This window comes from Protopterus annectens, chromosome 7.part1 (genome assembly GCF_019279795.1).
Source record: "Protopterus annectens isolate FY-2018-M chromosome 7.part1, PAN1.0, whole genome shotgun sequence".
NCBI lineage: Eukaryota > Metazoa > Chordata > Ceratodontiformes > Protopteridae > Protopterus > Protopterus annectens.
Window position 1 is genome coordinate 36,491,695 of NC_056740.1, and position 19,379 is coordinate 36,511,073.

Genomic DNA, 19,379 nt, shown 5'->3' on the forward strand with positions numbered 1-19,379 from the left:
GCCACATGGTGTGACTGTGCGCATGCAGACACAAACACACACGCACGCACGCACACACACACACACACACACACACACACACACACACACACACACACACACACACATATTACAATCAGGAAAAGGTCACCTCCACACACACGCAACACACCTGCATAGGCCATATCATTCACACACCCCAAACACATATCCATAACGTCAACCGAGTGGCGCAACCTAGGCCTTGGACAAAACTGCACAACACCCTGTGAATATGTTGAAACCTGTTCCAGATCACTGCCATCCAAACCATCGATGCAGGGACATACAAATATGGGTCTGAAACACACAGCGAAATACTAACTTATAGCTATGTAATGTTGTGTAAGGTGTTGTCATCTGACATGTATAAGGGGTACACATCAGAGTGTGTGTACAGTTTTGGCCATTATGCATTATTGCCATTAGTAATGCTGAGTGAATGTGTTCTCACATTTTGTATTCTGTTTGTGTTCTAGGTGTCTCTGTGTCACCAGGATGTGGGCCTGCAGAAACTCCAAGGGGTATGGCAGTGTGATAACACATCAATCATGTCATAGGCAAGGTACAGCTGTATCTGCATGGATTTCTAAGGTCTGTATAACACTGAATGTATATGCCACACAGCTTAAAGTGCTGAGTGTTGCATTTTGGTATGCAGTGATTGACATATTCTGTTATAGAGTGGGGAATGGTCAGTGTAGTGTGTTGAACACACCTACATTTGCTGATAACCACACCCCCAGGGGATATTGCATCAACCAAATACACAGAGATTATTATTCACACACTCACACACACACACACACACACACACACACACACACACACACACACACACGCACACACACACACACACATACACATGCACATACACACACGCACACACACACACACACACACACACACACACACACACACACACACACACACACACACACACAATTGCCAGTACTGTGAAACATAGGTTCATAGATTCATATGTGTGTTCTAGGTGAATAACAATGAAGGCAGTACAAGGACAGCCCATGGGAATACTCTGCCATTAAACCACCTGACAGTAGTCCACAGTGTGGCCACTGAGTATATTCACTGCAGTGATCCCCAGGGTGGGTGTTACATTCCGCATCCACTCATCCAGACTTGCATTGAGGATGGGTAGTGATGTGAACTGATTTACATGTATGTGATGTTTATTCCATACTATGGACAGTGTCTGGGTTGTATAACGTCCCACAAGTATGTTCTTTGTAGTGTGGAGGTGTGGTTGAGGTCTCTGGTGCCTGTTGTGTGGACAGATTGGTTACCTAAGCTGTTGCATTCCTGAACAGATTTGGTGAGACATGACTGTGTATGTCAGGCAGTGATCACACTTATGTAGCCGGTATGATATAAGGATTCATTGGGGGGTAAAGCAGTCTGTCCATATACGGCATGTGTGTAACTCCTGAGATTATCTTTGTGGGATACATTTGCAGCCTTTTTAGATTTGTTGCAGGTGTCCATGGGGTTACATGGTGAAAGGCCACTGTACACATTAATTGGCCTACTGAGGGGTGGGTACAGGGTGGCCATGGCCTGTTACTTACTGAATTACACATCCTTAGTCAGGAGATGTAACACATGGAAGGACTTTCTGATGTCAGTGGCACTGTTGTGGTTGACAGAGAAGTCACTGTCAACCTGTGTTCCACATTCTGTTATAACATCCTTACCGTTCAGTGGACTACCACCAAAATATTACTTCATGTGAACCATGGTGTTCACAAAGGGGATGGTGGAACATATCCTGGCATTCAGGTAATGTCATTAAATAGGAATATATCAACTAAACAAGTAATTCAAAATAGTGTAGCAGTCTCAGTTGCTACTTTGCATGCACACATTCATGGTTCAAGCCCCAATGCAGTCATTTTACTTTTATACGTGAAAGCAGTTGTAAAAGTAATATGTTGTAATAAATGAGGTAGTAAATGAAATTTATCACCCAGGGTAGTGTAGCAAATTGCAAAATGAGATGTCAGTCCAGAAAAGATGTTAAACCCCCACATAAACAAAAGTGCCCCATACAGTATAGTAACACAAGAATAAATGTAATGAAAGCACATAGGGGGATATCAGGGAAGGTAACCAAAATTATAATATATCAGGAAAGATGACTCAATCCCATACATTTCACACACGCGTCCACTGGACACATGTAATCTTGTCTAATCGGCTTCACAACACATTGTTGTTGTCCTCACCACTCTCTCAGCTGTTTAAGTGTCCAAATGTACCTTCAAATTCAGTATATATGCACAGCTGTTGCTGTAGAAGAAATGGACAGCTATGGACCATCCCTGCACCCATCCTCCACATTCTAGCTATTTTTCATATTGTTTTTCCCTTTTGGTGCCCCCTTTTCCACCACTTTCCTATCACTCCTTTTTTTTTTCTTTTAAAGAAATTAATGCGAGGGTAAGCATGAGTAAAAAGTAATAAATGGCAGTAAGCCTGTATGAGTGGTGCTCAGTATGGAGAACATTGATGTCTGTACTGTAACTGAAACCTGGTTCAAGGCTCCTGAGAGCACCCCGGCACTATCAGGTTTTACCTCATATCATGCGTTCTGGCCCCAAAACCCAGACCACACCACAAAAGGAGGGGTGTATCCATATTCATAAAGGATACCCACACCTCCAGGTTGGTGGCAACGCACGAAGCGTCGGAAACCATCCAGGTGCAACTAACCATAGGCAAAACTGCTCTACAAATTGTAGCATGCTACAGACCACCCTCTCAAACTCAGGAACCCCACACAGCCTTCCTGAAGACACTGGAGGGTATAAATGTATCTCCAAACACCATCATATTGGGTGACTTCAACTACCCGAATATAGACTGGGAACATTACTCAAGCCCTAACTTTCTAGCCCAACGGTTCCTGGAGTTCATAAATTCAAATGCCATGGAACAGCTAGTCACTGTTCCCACGAGAGGAGAAAATATACTAGATCTCATTATCACAAACATGGGGACAAAATGCTCCACACCGGAAGTATATCCCTCATTGGTGAGATCTGATCATAAACTAATTTCACTGGAAATCCACATCCCGCCCCCACCCCAAACAAAAAAGACCACAGTGAAGAACTTCTCTAAAGCAAACTTCACACTACTCAAGACTGGTGTGGTATCCTTCAAGGCCGCTGAGACAGTGGAAACCACAACCCAAGCTGCAGAAGCCCTTACAAATGCCTTCTATGAACACCTCCAGGACTGCATGGATCAGGCAATTCCAAATAAAACAAAGACTCTTTCCACAAAGGGCAAACGTCCAGTCTGATGGACCCCAGCCATTAACAAACTTTACAATAAGAGGAGAAAGCTATTACATGATAGAACAAAATCCATAAAAGGGAAGTCACCCCTGATCATTATTAGTAAAAAATCGAGCACTCATAAAATCAACTAAGGCCAATTTTGAGAGAAAAATTGCCATGGATTCAAAGGACAATCATAAGGCCTTTTTCAGCTATGTTAGGAACCTGGGTGGAAACTCCCAGATATGCTCAGAATTAGTCCAAAATGATACAAAAATCACTGAACCCACAGACATTGCCAACATACTGGCAGACAGGTTCAGTGCAAACTTCACCCCTCTCCCCTAAAGGAGAGACAACTATCCCAGCAGTGTAGCCTCCCAGACATCTCAAATGCGCAGGTGAAAGCTGCTCTCTCTAAAGCTAAAAACACAGCATCAATGGGACGGATGGTGTCCCCAGCTGTGTGCTACACGAGCTAAATGAGGAATTAAACCAGCATAAGGCAGCTGTTTAATCTCAGCCTTACCACAGGATACGTGCCCAAGGAGTGGCGTCACGGCAACTGTGGTCCCACTCCACAAAGGCGGTGCCTCTACGGACCCTGGTAATTACGCCCCATAAGCTTAACAAGTCTAGTCTGCAAAGCTATGGAGAGGATCATAATGGAGCTCATAAACAAAGATATAGGGGACTTGCAGACATTGGACCCGACCCAGTTTGGCTTCGTCAAGGGAAGATCATGCCTTTTGAACTTGGTCGACTTCTTGAAACAGTCACCAAGGCCATTGATGAGGAAAGGCAGTCCATACAGCCTACCTTGACCTTGCAAAGGCTTTCGACACAATACCCCACTCGGGTATTGTAGAAAAACTTACCAGCTTAAATGTAAACCCATATGTCACAAGATGGGTTGCAAACTGGCTTAAGGACAGAACCCACAGGGTTAGAGTTGCTGGCGCTATGTCAGACTCCAAGCCGGTCACAAGTGGTGTCCCACAGGGCTCGGTCCTTGGCTCCCTATTGTTCAGCATCTACTTCTCAGAAGTACAGGCCAACATGGGAGGACTTTGGCTGACAAAGTTTGCAGTCGACTGCAAACTGGCCATAGTGGAAAGTGCATCGGACACAGATATCCTTCAGAAGGGACTCACGGAAACAGATAGCTGGTGCCAGAGCCATGGCCTGAAGTTAAACGCCAAAAAATGTATAGTCATACCCTTCGGGAAAAACAAGGTAACCCCAAGCTACCATATAGGTGGCAATCCACTAAGCACAGAAGAGGTTATCAGGGACCTGGGGACCCAGGTTGACAGTGGCCTTTCTTTTGACACTCATGTTGCTAAAGTGGTTAGAAAGACCTTCTACATTGCCCACCTGATCATGAACGGATTCACATCCAGATCTAGTGAGGTCATTGTTCCCCAGTACTCTTCACTTATCAGACCAATGATCGAGTACAATGCCCCATTCGGGATGTATCTCACCCGACATCTGCAGCAATTGGAGAGACCCCAAAAGTTTCTCACCAAAAGGATAAAGGGACTCCAAAATCTGTCATATGCTGCCAGATTGAAGAAACTCCAGCTCTATTCAGTCGCATACCGTCTGCTCAAAGGTGACATGTGCCTGACATACAAGGCCATGTCCAACCCGGAATTAATGGACATGCTCCACCTCAAAAAATCCAAATCCACCAAAACCACTAGAGCAAGCAACTTAAACCTTAGCACGGATATAAATAGGACATGCTGGAGGGATAGATTTATCACTCAGAGACTCCCTATGCTGTGGAATAGAGTCCCGGTCCATGTGAGGCAGAGCACCTCGCTGGCTCTGTTCAAGAGAAATCTTGACCTGTGGATGGGAGATCGTAGGTTTACCCCGGGAATCATCTCTGTGTCACTGCTGGACAGAGGCACAACAAACTAATGGGTACAGTATTTTTTCATATAAGGGGTGGCATAAGCCACAAAAATTCGGGCTAGGCTTATAAATGCCTTGGGGCAGATAGCCTAGTATAAACCTATGAACCTATGAACCTATAAGTGACACTTACACAGATTAATCACTTTTCAAACTGTTTGTCAGCATAGCTAACAAAAAGTTAGCTTTGCTTACCACCATGCAAACCCATGCAAACCCGCTTACAACTGCTTAAAAGTGCCTTAATCACTCTGAATCCAACACACCTTGTTCTGTCCAGCAACAAAGAAAATCAGCCCTTGCAAGTCTTCAACCCAAGACCCTGCACACCATAGCCACAGCAATTTACCACTAAGCCATCTGAGCTGTTGATGTGTCTGATGTTTTTTCACACATATCATTCAGCACAGTCATTCAACAATAGGGAAAAGGTTTGTTAACATCAGTCAAGTTTTGTACATAGATTTAAATGTATATGTGTATGGAGATGCATATATATATGTATATATATATATATATATATATATATATATATATATATATATATATATATATATATATATATATATATACATATATATGTGAATATGGATTCACTTTAGAAGATCGAATTCCCAAAATCTCAAACCTCATATTATCGAGACCAAAAGATCGAGATTTGGAAACTCGAACTTCTAAAATGAAACGAAAAAAAAAATAGGCAAACATTGTTTTTGCAGGGGGGCTTCGCCCCCCTGTGCCCCCCACACCCCCTACTTAAATATACTAACTCCAAGATCGCGCTACAGTGGGGAAAAGGGAAATCTCCCATATTGCGCTGTATGCGGAAGCACAAAACGGGAGATTTCCCATTTCCTGTCAACACCACAAAATAGATAACAACATTGCGTACACGCAGAGCATACAAGAAGCCTTCCTCTGTGTGCACATAATGTTTTAAGGTAAGTAAAGTGTTATTTTTTTTAAACTTTACATATTCGATATACTGAAATGTCGATCATATGGTCTCGACCATATCACATTCGAGATTTCAGTATTTTGATAATGTAAAGTGTTCCCGTGAATATATATATGTGTATGCATGTGTGTTTGTGTGTGTGTGTGTGTGTGTGTGTTTGTGTGTGTGTGTGTATATATATATATATATATATATATATATATATATATATATATATATATGTGTGTGTGTGTGTGTGTGTGTGTGTGTGTGTGTGTGTGTGTGTGTGTGTATGTGTGTGTGTGTGTCTTCTCTGTGTGTATATATATGTGTGTGTGTGAATATATTTATATATATATATATATATATATATATATATATATATATATATTTATATGTATATATAATTTATGTATATATAAATATATATATATATATATATATATATATATATGAATACATATTATATATATAGTGCAGTCAGACATCAGATACACTCTGAACCTCTTACTGCTACAAATCTGTTCAAAGGCTGTCTAAATGGGGGTGAAGGGGCCCATATTAGGGACCTTTTTTAACATATACATCTACATATATGCATGCACACATATATATAGAAAGGTGAACAAATATATACATGTTTGTGTGTGTGTGTGTGTTTGTGTGTGTGTGTGTGTGTGTGTGTGTGTGTGTGTGTATACAGAAATATACGGAAATATATGACAGCTACAAACACACTAGAAGTCTAAATCTGAAAATGTACTCACTGGAAGTATTCCTTAAAATGGGCAACAATGACATCTGTGCTGTTAACAGAGATGTGGTTAAAGGCAGAGGGAAGCACCCCTTCACTACAAGCCTATAACTCATTCCACACCTTTTGGTTGCAGAACTTGGACTGAAGTTGCAAAGGTGGGGGTATTTCCATATTCATTAGGGATGCACACTCCTTTAGAGTGGTAGACCAACATTGTGCATTGCAGATCTTGCAGGTGTAGCTAGCATTGGGTAAGACAGTGGTTCAGGTTTTAGCCTGGTATAGGTCCCCAAACATGTCCTAAGACTCACACTCCATGTCCCTAAACATCCTGAAGAATATTAGTGTCCAATTTAATACTCTCATACTGGTTGACATCAACTACCCCACCATTAACTGGGAAAGCTACACATGTACCAATGCACATGCCCATCACATTGACATGGCCCTTGCTAACATGGTCAACTATTGCTGTACACCAATAGACATCTCCTCCCTTGTTATATCTGAACACAATTTAATCACCTTTGGAAATCTATGCTCTCCCTCCCCTCTGCACAGGCTGGCCACCTATGAGGGTGGCAGCCATCGTATCAGCATGATGTTTCAGTCATATATGATACCTTATGCTGCCATATGTGTCAGTACACTCACTGTGGCCTATTTGGCTACAATATCACATACATGGGCATTGTTAAGGCATACACACCACTTCCAACCATGTATAGGTTGCAAACATATGGATGTTCCAGACACATTTGTACAGAGGACTGAACAATGGTTTAATCTGCTGCATGTGAGGCAGATGCTGTTACAACACTATATAAAGTAATGTGACAGGAAGTGATCACCAGCAGTGTATGGTGCAAGCCACACCAGATATGATTCTCATACACACACAACAAACAGTTGCCAGCATTATGATTAGAACTCCTGCATATCTAGGTATTTCTACTATAATGCTACGCAATTATCAGACATGCCACAGAGCTTATACATTTCCATATAGTCCAAATGTACTTCTAAGGTGGATGACATCAACAGGACTACTAAATTAGATTGAGGGGATGTGTAAAGGGTAGTACACAATCAAAAATGGTATAAGCCAGACAGTACATCATTCACATACACTTGCCAGTACTGGGATTAGAACTCCTTCTATCTAGCTATTTGTACTATAGAGTTATGAAGTTACCACGCATGCCTCTGAGCTTACTGAAATTTCACATGGCCAAAGCTGCTGATAACTGCACAGCTGAGGTAAAGTATTACAGGTGGCAGAAAGTCTGCCTTCTGTTCCATCCTTACATCATGTTAGTTCTTTCTGTCTTGCACTTCAAATAGCATTGTGGCTTGGTACTTCACCAGGTTATTGTATCAAGAAGTGTGGCACACCTGTGCCCTGTCAGCAGTACTCGTTCATCACAGAAGTAGCTGCAGTACTTACTAATATGTCCACCCCTCCTGGCATGATTGAAGTGCAGTTTTCTGTGCTTTCACCCATTAACGTGCTGTACTTGTCCATTCTGAGGCACTGTTATAACTGCCTCATGTACGCAGACAACCCTCTCCTTTAAACTTCAAACACTCAGACCTGTGAGACTTACCCATATATCACCCAATGTGGCCATATACACTCTACAGCAAAGACTGGACTAGCAGATCAAGAGGATAAGATCAACACCTGCACCACACCATGTGGAACACATAGTTCACCATGACACCCACTTTGACAACCAAGACATACAGTGAAAAGCCACACACCCACATTCACAGAGGCACTCAATGGACATTTACCCAAACAGCAGAGACCAGCAAGACAGAGTCCCATTCAGACCCCACCACATGGCACATGTCAAGGGACACATATTTAACCTACACAGTGTGCCCCTTAACCTAAGCTCCTAAGTCTAACCACCCTGCACAATACAGTGATCATGGGTAACTCAATACAAAGGCACACGCATATCCCACTTATTAAATTGAATATGGAGCAGGTAACAGCCAAATATCTATCATGTGCCAGCATACAACGCATGACACAGCCAGTCATGGCACTCCATACTATGAGTATCACTCTGTATCCACGTGGATGTGAATGACTTGGGACACACCTCCCTGCACTACATGACAAGAGACATGGTTGAATTCTCTGATTATGTGGTCCAGACAGGTGTGACAGTAGCCCTGAGCAGTGTACCACTGTCACCCAGAATGAAGCTGCAGTACTATCAACAGAGGATTGAATGCAACATTGGCTTAGAATGTTATGTGTCATTCTAAGGGGATACAGTACCTCTCTGCTTGGGATGACATGATTGACAGAACCCAATGACTTGCTACAGATGTCCTAGATCTGTCAGCACTAGATTTCCAGGTACTGGCTAAGTGTCTTGCGACCCTATGATGCCTTTATTAGTCAGTGTTCCTAATGTAATTACCACCATAACAGCTAGACATGTATGCAATCTGAGGGTCATACTGCTCAACAGTAGACATCTAACTGTTAGGATGCAGTCGCTCAAAGCAAGTGAAGTGGGGGGGAACATGTCTGCTGTAATGCAGAGGTGGTTCACAGCAGCAGACAGCAGCCCTGCAGTATCAGGCTATGATGCATTCCACAGCTGTGAGCCCACAAACATGGACCACACCACACCTCCACATATGTTGTCTCTATATTCATTATGGCTAGGAACATCTCCAGACTAGAATCCCAGCATAATACATTGGAGTTACTTCCTGTACTGCCTTGGGGTAATACTGCAATCCAGACAATAGCCTGCTATGGGTCCACATCTATGTCCCTAGACTGTCAATGCACATTCCTCAATACTCTGCCATCTATGATGGTCCAACACAACAATGACATAGTATGAGACTTCAAGTACCCCTCCATCACCTGGGGAAAGTAGCCAAGTGCCAGTACAGTGACCCAACACTTCTGGGATTCATCATTTCCATTGCCCTGGACAAGCTCATACTGACCCTGTTAGAGGGTGCAACAACCTTGACCTGTGTTGACTACTTAAATATGGGACTGTTGTTCATCCACAGTTGTCAATCCTTACATGGTGAGATCCACAGAGGCTGTAATCAACATGGAATTCAACATGTCAGCCACACCCCCAACAAAGGTAACCACCTTGCAAAACCTCTCCAAAGCTGACTTTGCAGCCATGAAAACAGGGCTGGATGACTTCATTGCACCCATGGAAATGGGAAATAGCTGCATGACTGTGGAATTATACACATACATACTGTACAAACAGGTACAAGAATGTATGGTACTAGCCAAAGCAAACAGAACCCACACTGTCTTCCACTGGGAGACAATGTGATGGTCCCCTGCTATTACTAAAGTGTACATTAGAAGGAGGACACTGTTGCAGAGAAAGGTGGTGTGCCATGACTGTTGAACTCCCTTATTAGCCTCAAACACAACTTTGGATATCTCATGGAATCCCCTACAGGTATCTATGATGGCAGACATGCAGCTGACACTGATGACAATCACAACAGCCTTTGATAGTTGCATCAACAATGTAAACAGCATTAAAGACAGGTGCTGTGAGTTACTGCACAATGTTAATACCTATCATGAGACAACAGATATTGGCAACAGTCTCAGCAACATATTCAGTGAAAGCTTTACCCCTCTCACCCCCACAAGTGAAATGCTGAGTGAATGTGTTCTCACATGCTGTATCCTGTTTCTGTTCTAGGCATTTGCATGTCACCAGGATGTGGCGCTGCAGAAAGACGAAAGGGTATGTCAGTGTGGTAACACATCCACCATGTCTTAGGTAGGGTACAGCTGTATCTCCATGGAATTCCCCGGTCTGTAACACAGTGATTCCATATGCCTCACAGATTATAGGCTGAGGGTTGTACATAGGTATATGTTGATTTACAACATCAGTTGTAGAGTGGAGAATGGTACATGTTGTGGTTTGGACACACCTCCGATTGCTAATAACCACAGCCACAGAGAATAGTCATCAACCACACACACTGAGTTTACTATTCATACACACACACACACACACACACACACACACACACACACACACACACACACACACACACACACACACACACACACAGACACACATACACACACTTGCCAGTACTGAGATCCATAGTTTCATTGCTTCATAGGTGTGTAGTAGGTGAATGGGCCTAAAGGCTCTACAAGTCTAAGCAAAGGGAATACCCTGGCATCAGGCCATATGACGGTAGTCTCCAATGTGGCTCAGGAGTGTAGTCACTGGAGTGGTCCCGAGGGGTGAGTATTGTATTCCCCATCCACTCATCCAGATTTCTATTGTGGGTGGCCAGTGATGTGCACTGCTTCACATGCATGTGATTTATATTCCATAACATGGACAGTGTCTGAATTGTGCACATGTCCCAAATGCATGTTCTTTGAAGTGTGGAAGTGTTCTTGAGGTCATTGGGGTATGTTGCGTGGACAGATTGGTATCCTTAGAAGTAGCATTCCTGACCTACTTTGGTGTGACATGGCTGTGTAATTGAGGTAGTGATTGCACCTACATAGACAGTATGCTGCATGGGTTCATTTAAGTTATCGGAGTCTGTCCATACAGGGCATGTGTATAAGGCATGGTATTCCCTTTGTGGGGTACATTTGCAGACTCTACAGTTGTTGCAGGTATCCAGTGGGGAACATGGCAAAAGGGCCACTGTACACATTGATTGGGCTACTGAGGGGATGGAGCAGGGTGCCATGTCCTTTTACCTGCTGGATAACACACACTCAGTCATGAGATGTAACACATCAAAGTACTTTCTAATGTCAGTGGCACTGTTGTGGTCAACAGGCAGTTGACTGTCATAGATTCATAGATTAGTACTAGGCTAACTTAGTCCCAGCCTGTGTTCCCCATGCTGTTATAATAATGTCACTGTTCGGTGGACTACCACCAATGTGTTACTTCATGTGAGCCATGGTATTCCCAAAAGTAATGGCGGCACATCTCTTGGATTTGAGGTAATGTCCAGGGTTCTGACAACAGTCATATGTGTCAAGTGGCCTTTGGGCATGATGCCAACATCACATGGATTGGGAATGTTACCACCCACCTTACTGTTGTATGCAAACATTATCAACCAGGGTGCCTTTGTGTTCTCCTCCATCTCAGAAGGGTAGATCCCAAACATGAGAGGACATAGGTCCCTATCCTGTGTGAAACCAGTCATGTGTGGTCATCTGTTTATCATGGAGTCCACTGCAATCACACAGTAGGTACTATCTGTGAGGCAATTTGCTGGAGAACTACTGATATAATGGTTGCTGCCTATCCAAGTATCTAAACAAACTGGAACAGGAACCCTCTTCACGAATAAAATGAATGAATTTATTAGGCTTAAAGTGCGTTAAATTTCAATACACTTTTCGTCAAGGACGTGTACCTGACTTCATAAAGTGCGTTAAATTTCAATACACTTTTCGTCAAGGACGTGTACCTGACTTCATCAGAAGCTTATAAACAGTGGAGCACAGGTATTACATCAGTTATATACCAGTTCATTAATTGGCTACATACTTTGACCTATTATTGTTTAATTGTCTAAATAACATGGTCAATTCAAACTGAGTTTCTTTGTCACAATTCTCATCAAGCACGAAAGCAAAGATGACAATTACATTGCTATGTGAACAAACATATTCATAAACAGTATTTCATGGAAATATTGTTATATGCAAAATGCATAAATAGCACTAAGTTTTCTGCATTCGCCAGGTAATAATTACCAAGCCCTTGAATGTTCACCCCTGAAATATCTGTACTACTTGTTGTTTGTAATGCTAGTACTTAATCTAGAATGTGTATAGATTTTCGAATTTTTATATATAAATTTTTATTAATCAACTTTACTATATTAAAACCGTGTTTATGCATATTATTAAGACTTAATAAAAGAGTAAAAATAAAAATGAAAATTAAAATTAAAATATAGGTAAAAATGTATGGGTATACGTGTAAATATATAAAAATATTAATATAACCATTGTTGTTACCCCATAATCCGTTAAGTGAATGCACCTTTAACTCATTAACCACTGGCATAGTCCATTTGGAAGTCCCCCTAAGTGAGTGGGCATAAAGTCACTGTCGGTACTTAGCCAGTATGGGTCATAGATGAAAAAGTTCTAATTAAGCAAACACTAGTTAAACAAGCAAAGTCAACTTGTTCACAACTAAAAACAATAGTCCAAGTACCTGTATACCAGTATGTAGATGTAATTAAGCAGTGTTATTTACAATGTTGTTTGCATTCATATTTAGTCGTATCCAATAATTCAGGGTTAATAGCAATTACAAGCATATTTAGTCGTATCCAATAATTCAGGGTTAATAGCAATTACAAGAAATATATATATATATATATATATATATATATATATATATATATATATATATATATATAAAAATTTGAAAATCTATACACATTCTAGGTTAAGTACTAGCATTTCAAACAACAAGTAGTACAGATATTTCAGGGGGTGAACATTCAAGGGCTTGGTAATTATTATCTGGCGAATGCAGAAAACTTAGTGTTATTTATGCATTTTTCATATAACAATATTCCCATGAAATACTGTTTATGAATATGTTTGTTCACATAGCAATGTAATTGTCATCTTTGCTTTCGTGCTTGATGAGAATTGTGACAAAGAAACTCAGTTTGAATTGACCATGTTATTTAGACAATTAAACAATAATAGGTCAAAGTATGTAGCCAATTAATGAACTGGTATATAACTGATGTAATACCTGTGTTCCACTGTTTATAAGCTTCTGATGAAGTCAGGTACATGTCCTTGATGAAAAGTGTATTGAAATTTAACGCACTTTATGAAGTCAGGTACACGTCCTTGACGAAAAGTGTATTGAAATTTAACGCACTTTAAGCCTAATAAATTCATTCATTTTATTCGTGAAGAGGGTTCCTGTTCCAGTTTGTTTAGTTTATTGGTCGTTCATTCACAACACTTCTTGGTTTGTCTTTTTTGCGTGGAATGGAACTAGGCAGCCCTCTTACACAAAATGACAACTCGCAAGAGAGCGGAGGAAACTTAACGGCTCTAATTGAGCTTTTAACACAGAAGGTGGACCGCTTATCACAGCAAGTTGAAATGGTAACCTGTGCTCAACGGGAGATACAGAATGGAGAGAATATTATAACAGGAGGAACAACGGTTGACCAATGGGGGCAGAACAGTGGAAACAGGAATGCTCCCCAGGGACCAACAGGAAACAATGGAATAAGGCAGACTTGTGGCAACGGAACCAACGGACCGAATGGACTGAGAGCAAACGGCGATGAACACTCCACACCAAAAGGGCTTCCAGGAACTAGACGTTCACGGGCGGACGGGCTTACCTTCACGGCACCTACCTTGGATGTGTGGGTGCACAGGGAGTTCTCGTTTGGTGATACAGGACTAAACGTTAACCAAGCGAGTGAACATGAGGTAAGCCTTGATTTATCAAACAGACTTAATTTATTTGATGAAAAATTGTTTAAAGTTAGGAAGTTGCAACTTGAAGTTGCATACTTCCATGAATGCATCAGACTCAAGATAGTGCCTAAAGGTTTAAGGCACTGGCAGTTCCCTGCGGGATTGGTGGAGGGATCATCCTTCCATACTGCCTTGATTGAACTTTTTGACAAACACGGGCTGGAGTTACTGGCCCTGTTATGTGAACAATATTAGATTTCAATTGACTTACTACTGGGGGAAATTGACGAACTTGACCTCCTTATTAAAAATGACGTTGACTACCAGAGGTACCAGTTCGAGTATGAAAGGTGTTTTGTGAGTATTGACGAACACCTTACCAAGCTTAATTCCACCAAAAGAAAGAAAATAACTAGGGATGTCAACGACTATAAGAATGGGAAAGCCTACCCAAAACCAGCAATTTATTCCAACTCTATCCCCGTAGCACAAGGGGACGCTACCAGGAGGGGGCAGGTTACTGTGAACCAACAAGTTGAACTTAGTAACAACGTTGAGGGTGAATTGGAAGACGATATAGGATACAACAGGCCTTTAAACAGCAACGAAACTAGGAGAAGTGAGAGGCTAGCAAGCCAGGATAATAATTCGAGTGGTAACAACAATATTAAACTCAATCGAATCGGGACCAGTAAGGGAGCACCCCAGGCTCAAAATTTTCCATCGGGAGCCTCCAACCAGGGGCCACTGAACAACAAGAGGAAGGGGGCCAGGAGGAAGAGGTGGTAAACCAAGGGGAACGGCTTGGTCAACAATACAACGACCATCCGGACTGTAAGATTTTGTTTAATAAAGATGGTGACTTTAAGGTCTTTAACTATACTGACTACAACATTAGCGCTGATATAATTCAACTGCTATCTAAGGGCAACACCTTTGTTCCTTCATCCCATTATGACTTAGCGCATACTTTAGTTGATTTAAAGTTATTTACTAGAAAGCTTAATTTATCATTGTTATTGGGTAATGAACTTAACAAAAGGTCCGAATTTTATGTGTCAAGTGTTTTTAATCCCCCATTACATCCTGTTTTGGCTATTTTTGAAAAAGTAACCGAAATGGATTTAAGGAACTTGAAAAAACAAACACCAAGGTATAAGCAAAATGCCCACAACATTACTAAGAATGAAAGGAACGACTTTACGTTCCTTAGAAAGGCTCCTATACGCTTGATGAAACCTGACAAAGGGGGAGGGATTACTATTATGACTAATGAGGATTACACTACTAGAATGAATTGCATTCTAGATAGTGAAACCTACTTAAAGGTAACCATTAATGAGATGAATGGAGCCCACCAGAGGGTTAAAGCTTTCATAGAGGAATTCTATGTGGAGGCACGAATTGATAAAGAAACTTATATTTACATGCAACAGTTAACACCTAGAATGCCAGTCTTATTCGGAATTCCCAAAATCCATAAAAATATCAACAACCCTCCCATGAGGCCCTTAGTGGACGGGAGGAAAAGCATTACTTACACCTGTGCTAAGGTATTGGACAGTATTTTGCAAAAATATGTAAAAAAGGAAAGACAAATAACAAAAGATTCATGGTCCTTTCTTGAATCAATCAACACGGTAGGCTTCTACCCAGAGTGCCTACTGGTTACAATAGACGTAAAGGACCTTTACTCCTCTATTCCCCACAATATAGCAATGAACTGGGTCCCTGCAATATCAAGGATGTTGGGGGCACCTAACGAAGAAATCCAACTAGTAGGGGAATTTATTGACGTGGTCCTTTCATACAATTTCCTGATGTTCAATAATGAATTGTACCATCAAAAAATTGGGGTAGCCATGGGCTCCCCATGTGGTGGAAGTATTGCCAACTTGGTTATGGCACTCTGGGAGAGATCTCACATGTTGACAGAGGAGCCACCAAATTCACTATAATTTTCTACACTAGGTTCCTGGATGACATATTTATGGTATACCAAGGAACAGAGGTAGAACTTAATGAGTTCATGACAACCATCAACAATTCCACTGACTTCCTTTCCTTTACATTTAAATATAGTAAGGACAGAATAGATTATTTGGATATAGACTTGAGAAAGGATTATGATAACAACGAATGGGTGTCTAAAATATACCGAAAGGAAACGTACTCCAATTCCTTGCTGCACTATTCAAGCTGCCACCAGAAACATCAAAAGAAATCGGTAGTAAAGGGGCAGCTTGTTAGAGCAGCGTGAATGACTAGCAACGATAAAGAGTTTTTGGAGGAATGTCAGGTTCTAACACAATTTTTCCTCAGGTGGAGATATCCCCTTGGATTTCTACTTGAAATTACCAAAAGAAGTTAAATGCAAAAGAATCCTAAAAGAATACGCCCCTTTGTTAAACAACGATTGTAACAACCAAGTCGGAACAACAACACAAAAACGCAGGGTTACCGATTATTCTAGTTTCTCCTGTGGTTTTTGTTGTACATTCAATTTGGATTCACATCGAATATACAACATCATTTTGAAAAACTGGGAGCTCTTAACTAATGATGGTGAATTCCAGTCTATATTACCAAATAGACCTAAAATAGTCTACAAACGGGGCAGTAACTTAAAAGAACTATTGGAGGGTACTAGGTAACCCTACACAACTAAGTTAGGAATGTTCAAGTGTAATATGTGTAGGTACTGTAAGTACATAGATGAAGGTTCTAATTTTGAAATTGGTGATTTAAAGTTTCGGGCCAATTCCAAGTTTAATTGTAACAGCAAACAAGTGGTGTACCTGGCAAAGTGTTCCCAGTGTCCAGCTTTCTATATTGGGAAAACCGATAGGAGGCTTAATGAAAGGATATACGAACACTTATACAGCATTAAGAACACCAAATTGACTAATGCCTTAGCCAGGCATCACAATGACAATATAGGGCATGAGTTCAAGTTTAAGGTTATAGACCAACAAATTAGGGATGCAAGGGGAGGATATGACTCATTGAAGTTAGAAAGGAAAGAACTCCTTTGGCAGTTGCGAGTAAATGCAAACCAGAGGCCAGGCATTAATGAAATGAGTTCTATAGCATGCATCCTTAGATTGAAAAACCTGGAGAGGTGAATGTTGCCCCCTACGGTTAATTTCTTGTAATTGATATTAACCCTGAATTATTGGATACGACTAAATATGAATGCGAACAACACTGTAAATAACACTGCTTAATTACATCTACATACTGGTATACAGGTACTTGGACTATTGTTTTTAGTTGTGAACAAGTTGACTTTGCTTGTTTAACCAGTGTTTTCTTAATTAGAACTTTTTCATCTATGACCCATACTGGCTAAGTACCGACAGTGACTTTATGCCCACTCACTTAGGGGGACTTCCAAAGTGGACTATGCCAGTGGTTAATGAGTTAAAGGTGCATTCACTTAACGGATTATGGGGTAACAACAATGGTTATATTAATATTTTTATATATTTATACGTATACCCATACATTTTTACCTATATTTTAATTTTAATTTTCATTTTTATTTTTACTCTTTTATTAAGTCTTAATAATAGGTATAAACATGGTTTTAATATAGTAAAGTTGATTAATAAAAATTTATATATAAAAATTCGAAAATCTACACACATTCTAGGTTAAGTACTAGCATTACAAATAACAAGTAGTACAGATATTTCAGGGGGTGAACATTCAAGGGCTTGGTAATTATTACCTGGCGAATGCAGAAAACTTAGTGCTATTTATGCATTTTTCATATAACAATATTCCCATGAAATAATGTTTATGAATATGTTTGTTCACATAGCAATGTAATTGTCATCTTTGCTTTCATGCTTGATGAGAATTGTGACAAAGAAACTCAGTTTGAATTGACCATGTTATTTAGACAATTAAACAATAATAGGTCAAAGTATGTAGCCAATTAATGAACTGGTATATAACTGATGTAATACCTGTGTTCCACTGTTTATAAGCTTCTGATGAAGTCAGGTACACGTCCTTGATGAAAAGTGTATTGAAATTTAACGCACTTTATGCAGTCAGGTACACGTCCTTGACGAAAAGTGTATTGAAATTTAATGCACTTTAAGCCTAATAAATTCATTCATTTTATTCATGAAGAGGGTTCCTGTTCCAGTTTGTTTAGTTTATTGGTCGTTCATTCACAACACTTCTTGGTTTGCCTATCCAAGTATGTTTGTGTATGATTCTTGGGTGGAGAGTGGTCTTTGAGTATTAAAAGGGCTGCCTATATTGTTAACCAATCCATACAGTCACAAAGTCATTGCACATGGCACTACACATTTAGGGATGTGGATTGTCTACACCAGCCTCTATGGTGTTTGACAACTGTTGGCCTTGTAATGTGGACATTGGGACATACACTAGGTCCTCAATATAATAATTTAGCAAAGCCCACAATCCAATGGATCCTATTATTACAGCATACTAAAAAACAACACACACACTTGCCAGTACTAAGTTTTGAACCCCTACCTATCTATGTATTGCTACTAGAAAGTTACACATTTATTGCACACGCCACAGAGCTTATAGGATGGATGGTGTCCCAAGGTATCTCTAAGGTGAGGAATATCACCAGCCCTTGTAAATACTGGCATTGTGTGATGTGGGTGAGAGATTTCATAAAATATTTTACCCTACACACACATTTACATTTGCCATGAGTGAGGTTCGAAACTCTATCTAACTATGTTTGCAGACCTTTATGTTATGCATTTACCACACATGCCACTGACTTTCTATGATTTAGGGTTGCAAACAGGTGCTTCTAAGGTGAATGATATCTGCAGGACTGCTTAAGTCAGGCACTGAGAAGTGTACTGGGTGTAAATGGAGCCAACATCTTTAAGGTACGAACACATATACATACACAAACACATACCAGGAATGAGATTCACACCC